Here is a 7,540-nt window from a genome sequence, read left to right on the forward strand (position 1 = left end):
CTGGTTCGAGCTGATAGAAAGGCAACAGTAACTCAAATAACCACTCATTACAACCGACGCATGCAGAAGAGCATCTCTGAACGCACAACACGTCGAACCTTGAGGCAGATGGGCTACAGCAGCAGAAGAACACACCGGGTGCCACTCCTGTCAGCTAAGAACAGGAAACTGAGGCTACAATTCGAACAGGCTCACCAAAATTGGACAATAGAAGATTGGAAAAACGTTGCCTGGTCTGATGAGTCTCGATTTCTGCTGCGACATTCGGATGGTAGGGTCAGAATTTGGCGTCAACAACATGAAAGCATGGATCCATCCTGCCTTGTATCAATGGTTCAGGCGGGTGGTGGTGGTGTAATGGTGTGGGGGATATTTTCTTGGCACACTTTGGGCCCCTTAGTACCAATTGAGCATCGTGTCCACGCCACAGCCTACCTGAGTATTGTTGCTGACCATGTCCATCCCTTTATGACCACAGTGTTCCCATCTTCTGATGGCTACTTCCAGCAGGATAACGCGCCATGGCATAAAGCTCGAATCATCTCAGACTGGTTTCTTGAACATGACAATGAGTTCACTGTACTCAAATGGCCTCCACAGTCACCAGATCTCAATCCAATAGAGCACCTTTGGGATGTGGTGGACCGGGAGATTCGCATCATGGATGTGCAGCCGACAAATCTGCAGCAACTGCGTGATGCTATCATGTCAATATGGACCAAACTCTCTGAGGAATGTTTCCAGTACCTTGTTGAATCTATGCCACGAAGGATTAAGGCAGTTCTGAAGGTAAAAGGAGGTCCAACCCGGTACTAGCAAGGTGTACCTAATAAAGTGGCCAGTGAGTGTATGTTCACCAAAGTAATAATTGATTGGTCAATTGTCCCTTTCGCAATAATAGATCGTCCCTCTTTGTCTTTTATTTGTTTTTTGACATTCAAATTTAACCGTATTAGATATTAAAATTGCTACTCCTCTTTCGCGAGTATTAGAGCATGAGAAATTGAAGGAATTTGGATTCAAAAACATCTTTTATAGCTCCCACTGTTTGTGATAGGTGTGTTTCTTGTAGGAAGATGATCTGTGTTTTTTCCTTTTTAATTTTAGCCATAATTTTAGCTCTTTTGACTGGGTTTCCTAACCCATTAACATTCAAACACATAAACTTTATCTGTTCTTGTTTAAAATCTATAGGTCGTTTTGGGGTCTATTAAGTTTGTAGTAATTCCCCCACAGGCTAACAGAAACATATTCCTGAGTGATTAACAGCGTTATAAACAACAGGTAAGAACATCTAAGCTTAACTATGTACACAAAAGTTGACCTCCTAAGAGATGTCAACAACCTTCACGTTGATTCTCATTTTGTTTTGAGGGGGAAAGCCTTCCACTTGGGGAGGGCCCCTAGCTAGTTGTGACATTCAGCCCAAAAGGAGTTAATCTATCCACACTAGAGCTGTATCATAGGCAGCTGTGTTTTTATCCCTCTCAAGCCAACATGCCGACAATAACCCTCCAAAGCCAAACACATTCAAAACTGAAATTTTGCCTTCACCTGAGTTATGTTTTGAGTCTGTTATTCTTCTCACTTAAGTTCAGGTCGACTCAGTCTTTTATCTCGCGTTGTTATCCTCGTGCTGGAATTCCTGCAGCCGTCCTCTCGCACGCCTCCCTGTCTCCAGAAACCGGTCACTTCTGATGTGTTTCCATGTCGCGGTCCCGGTTTCCTGAAGCCTTTCAAGGAGGGGGGGGTCCCCGGCATCTCCCCCCCGCGTCCCGCACTTCATATCCTCTTCTTCGCATGTCGTTGGCTGCCTTCTCTGCACAGCTTTAAGTTTTCAGTCCGTTGTCCCAGTGTATGCGCATCTTATTGAGGGGCGTCTGGAACCCGCTCCAGATCCTAGTTCATGTTTTATGTGTTTTTCATATTTCCCAGTGTTTCCTGTTTTATATTGGTATTAATGTTTGCCTCTCATTTCAGCTGTCTCTCCCTGTCAAGTTTCCCTCCTGTGTGAATACCGGTCCCGCCCTAGTGTGTTCCACCTGTGTCATTGTCTCTCCCATGTGTTGTATTTAAGCCATGTGTTTTCTCCCTCAAATTGCCAGTTCGTCTTTACCCCATGTCAGCGTTCCAGCATTATTTTCGCCGACCTTTTTGCCTGATTAAACCTTTTTGGAACTTTTATTACCTGTGTCAGTCTGCGTTGTGGGTCCTTCGTCATTGTGACCCTGATAGTATGAACTGGCCACTGTATGGACTCCGCAGACTCAGATCTTATTAGTCGACCAAATGCAAAAGATGCACACACTTCCTGCTTCCAGTGATACAGCTTTTGGCTTCAGGGTTAGAGTGAGTCCAGATCCTGCTCGTCCTGTTCCGCCACCTGTTGCTGCACCACTCGTGGCTGCTCCCATCCACTTGTCCAAACGAGAGTGATTCTCTGGAGACTCCGGAAAATGCCGATCCTTTTTGACACAATGCGAGTTACGTTTTGAATCTAAAGCCCTTTAATTCCACTCTGAAAGAGCCAACATTGCTTACATCGTCTCTCATCTCATGGGCAGAGCGGAGGCCTGGCCCACAGTGGTTTGTAACTCACTAGTTCTGTTTATTAAGACTCTTACCCAGATATTTCAGGCTACATTTCTAGGTCGGGAGGCTGCCAGGTCCCTCGTCACCTTAAGGCAGGGTAAGCGACGTGTTACAGACTATACTAGTTTTGCACCCTGGCAGCCGACAGCGGCTGGAATCAATCTGCTCTCTGATGCTTTCTTTAACGGTCTTTCTGAAGTCCTGAAGGATCATCTGGCTTCCCTGGACCTGCCTGCTGCGGTCGATGCCCTCATTGCCGTTGCTACTATTATCGACAAAAGACTGTCTGGGCGTGGCAAGGTGCGGTATCGGGTCAACACCAGTGCATCTCTTCCTCAGTGGCTTTCCCAGTCATTCAGCGTCCTCCTGACGGCGTTCCTCCGAGACCGAGGTTTCTGAGCCTCCCTCTTCGGTTAAGGAGGAGCCGATGCAGATCGGGAGAACCAGGCTGTTGGCTGAGGAGCGACAGCGGCGGCTATATGAGGGACGCCGCGTCTATTGTGCTCAATTGGGACACTTTCTAGTCAGGAGAGGAGGCACACAAGAGCGACGGAACAAGATGGTGAGTCGAACCTCCCTACCTCCCAAGTTTTTTTTGCTCACTCCCATCAGTGTCCCTCATGTCTCCCTCTGTCACTCTTAGTCAGCCAGTCCTGGTGGATTCTGGCGCTGACCCCAACTTTATGGACACTGAACTCGCCCAATGATCGAATCTGTCTCCTCAGCCTCTATCTGATCCCACTGACACCAGTGCAGGATCACCCCTGTAACACCTCCCATTCGTCTCACCTTTGATGATGCTCACATTGAACTGCTTAGTTTTCACCTCTATCAAGCTCCTCAACACCCCCTGATTTTGGGGAACCCCTGGCTGGTCTTTCACAAGCCTCACATTAATTGGTCTACTGGTAAAAATAATGAACGGGGAGGTGATTGTTCTCATCCCTGCTTCCTGAGGTAACAAACTGTTCTTGCTTCTCTGGCTCCTGTGAGAATTCCTGAGAAAGACATTGTTCTCCCCAGCCACTTTTCAGCTCCACCTCCTGTTGGGAGAAAATATCAAGAGACTGATTTCACTGATCTTTCCGGCGTTCCCTCATGCTACTGGGATTCAAAGGAGGTCTTTAACAAGTCTAAGGCCAAGTCTCTACCTCCACATCGACCTTATGACTGCGCCATAGATATTCTGCCTGGTACCGCCCCTCCCAAGGGATGACTGTACTCTCTGGTCCAGAGACACAGGCCATGAGAGAGTATATTGATTCGGCGCTGGAAACTGGGATTATCCGGCCCTCCTCCTCGCCAGCAGGGGCTGGTTTCTTCTTCGTGGGAAAGAAAGACAAGACCCTCCGACCCTGCATAGACCACTGCACTTCCGCGTTCGAACGTTAGAGCGGGGGGAGCTAGAGGGGGATAGAAGCCGGCAAGTTTGAACACGGTTGTAGGGGGTTGTAGCCAAAACAATGGTCAGTCGTCGTGTCAGAAATGAAATGCAGATTAGGCTGCACCTGTAATGTAGCTACGGTTGACTCCTGCTTTTGACTGGGACACTAGCTATGGTTGATGTTAGCTAGGCCTATCTAATAGACGTGATTTGATCATGTTTGAATAACCACCTTGTCCGGCGGAGGGAAGTTAACTTTACTCCCCTTAAAATCCGACAGCTTTCAGTATAAGTAATGTAGGCTATATAATGAATGTGAGCACAGTGCCTCAACCTGATTTGAATTTCCATACAGGTATTTACACGGCGAAGAAAATGAAAAATTACAAATCACTGGAGGCTCACAAGTTTTTTTCAAGTGGGTGGGTATCTGTTGTTGAACACTATAATTACATTACCGTATTTAGGACCCAGGTGAAGCCATCGTATAGAGTCACAGAGAAACCCCACAATACATGGGTTGCTGCCAGGAGCACAGGAGCAATTCTGAGTGCTCACTGCGATTGCATAGCAGGGTAAGCCGACTAATAATACCAACACTACTATAAATAATAATAGCTACATTTTTTGAGGAAAGTAATGAGTTCTACATCTCAAAATAACATATTGAATGAAATGACTGTAGTAAAAAAAATCACTTCCATTTCAGACTCGGAGAGACATGCTCTCATGTGGCTGCATTGCTATTCAAACTGGAGACATCAGTCCGTTTAGGCTACACAAGTGTGGCACCCACCAGTATAGCTTGTGCGTGGAATAAAGTGTCGACTAAAAAGGTGGAGGCCGACAGAATCTGCAACATCAAATTTTATTCAGAAAACGCAAAAAGGAAGGAAGGCAGGCCTTTTGGGCATCGTAGCTACGGCTAGGCTGCGTATCTAATACAGTGCGGCTTGGCGGCTTGGGTTTTCTATCCCCCTCTCCTGGCGTCCTGTTGTCAAGGTACCCGGAAGTGTTCCGGTGGTCTATTGACTACCGGTGTCTCAATGACATCACCATTAAGAACAGGTACCCCCTCTCTCTGATTTCATCTGGTTTTGCGCTCCTTAAAGGAGCTAAAGTATTTACAAAACTAGACTTGCGTAATGCTTATCAATTGGTTACAATCGGGGAGGGAGACGAATGGAAGACTGCATGTAACACTCCTAGTGGTCCCTGTGAGTATCTTGTAATGCCTTTTGGTTTGACTAATTCTCCAGCTGTTTTTCAGGCTCTTGTTAATGACGTTCTTCGAGGCATGTTAAACTGTTTTGTGTTTGTGTATCTGGGTGATATCCTTATCTTCTCCCCTGATGAAGTCATCCATGACAGACGTGTGATAGGTGCTCCAGCGCCTGCTGGACAACCAGCTTTACGTTAAAGATGAGAAGTGTGAATTTTGTGTTTCTACTGTGTCATTTTTGGGGTTCATTTTGTCTGAGGGGGAGGTGAAAATGGACTGGTAGAAGGTTCGTGCGGTTCAAGAGTGGCCTACTCTTGGATTAAGAAAGGAGTTACAGAGGTTTTTGGGTTTTGCTAACTTTTACAGAAAGTTCCTCAGAAACTTCAGTACTGTTGGTGTGCCATTGCATGCCCTGATTTCTGCCAAGTCTCCGTTTTCCTGGAATCCACAGGCTGACACCACATTTCAGAGATTTAAGACGGCGTTCACCTCCACCCCTGTTCTCACCCTTCCTGATCGGGGTCTCCAGTGGGTGGTGGAGGTTGACGCCTCAGATCTGGAAGTTGGAGCCATCGTCTCTCAGAGGTCTGTTAAAGACAAAAGACTACACCCTTTGCCTTTCTGTCTAAAAAAAACTTTCCCCAGCAGCAAAAAAAATATCATGTGGGAGACAGGGAGCTACTAGCCATCAAGATGGCCTTGGAGTCTGAAACCCTGAGTCTGAAACCAAGGCCAATTCTCCCATCCTTCCTGCTGCCTGTTTCTTGGGAACAGTCACATGGGAGATAGAAAACAGGGTTGAAGAGGCTTTAAAAGACTACACTGTGCCTTGGGGGGGGGGGGGGGTCGCCGAAATCAGTTGTTTGTGCCTTCTGTGCTCTGTTCGCAGGTCATTCACTGGGCCCATACCTCTCTCCTCTCCTGTCATCCTGGAGTTAAATGCACCCTGTTCATCATCTGTCAACACCTCTGGTGGCCGGCCATGAGAAAGGAGGTAGAGGAGTATGTGGCTGCCTGTTCCAGGAACAAGTCCTCCAAGTGTCCTTCTACGGGTCTCCTGCGCCCTCTACCTGTGCCACACCGCCCCTGGTCAGACATATCTGTGGACTTTGTTACTGGACTGCCTCTCTCAGAAGGTAATACCACCATCCTCACGGTGGTTGATCGCTTCTCAAAATTAGTTGACTTTATTCCCCTGCCTAAGCTTCCCTCCGCCAAGGAAATGGCGGAGGTTATGTTGCACCATATTTTCTGTTTCCATGGTTTTCCCAGAAACATCCTGTCTGACCAGGGGCCGCAGTTTGTGGCTCAATTTTGGAGGGCCTTCTGTGACCTCATCGGTGCCAGCCTCTCGTCCGGCCACCATCCCCAGACTAATGGACAAAGACAGACATTAAATCAGGAGTTGGAGACTGGGCTATGGTGTTTGACCTCGCACAACCCCTCAACGTGGAGTAAGCATCACATCTGGTTTGAATACGAACATAATACATTACCTTGTTCCTCCTCTGGACTGAGTGTGAGTTCCAGTGTGCCTATGGTTACCAGCCTCCACTGTTTCCATCCCTGGAGAAGGAGGTCTGCATCCCCTCTGCGTTGGCCCTGGTGCGTCACTGCCAGTGGACCAGGGCTCGCCAGATCCTGCTCAAGGGCTCGGCGGCATATAAGAAGGCTGCTGACCGGCATCGGACACCAGCACTGTTCTACCAGAGCGGCCAGAAGGTCTGAATCTCGACCCGAGACCTCCCTCTGCGCACTGAGTCCCATAAGTTGGCTCCCCGGTTCATTGGCCCATTTCCAGTATCCAAGGTGGTTAATCCTGTTTCTGTAAGGCTCAAGTTACCGAGGTCCATGAGAGTTCACCACAAGTTTCATGTCAGCCGAGTCAAGCCAGTCAAGGAAAGCGCTTTGGTCCTTGCATCCAGACCCCCACCATCCCCCCGGCTCGTGGATGGTGGCTCAGTGTACATGGTTAGGAAGTTCCTGGCTGTGCGTCATCGAGGGCGTGGCTTTCAGTACCTGGTGGACTGGGATGGCTACGGTCCGGAGGAGAGGTCTTGGGTCCCCGCCAGGTTCATTATGGACCCCGACCTCATCAGGGATTTGCACTGACAGTGTCCTGAAGGTGCTGGCCGTAGAGAGGAGGGTACTGTCATGACCTGCTCCAGATCCTAGGTCATGTTTTGTGTTTTTCATATTTCCCAGTGTTTCCTGTTTTATATTCGTATTAATATTTGTCTCTCGCTTCAGATGTCTCTTCCTGTCGAGTTTCCCTCCTGTGTGATTACCGGTCCTGTCCTAATGTGTTCCATCTGTGTGTCTTTGTCTCCCCCATGTGTTGT

The sequence above is a fragment of the Lampris incognitus genome, chromosome 7 (genome assembly GCF_029633865.1).
Source record: "Lampris incognitus isolate fLamInc1 chromosome 7, fLamInc1.hap2, whole genome shotgun sequence".
Lineage (NCBI taxonomy): Eukaryota > Metazoa > Chordata > Actinopteri > Lampriformes > Lampridae > Lampris > Lampris incognitus.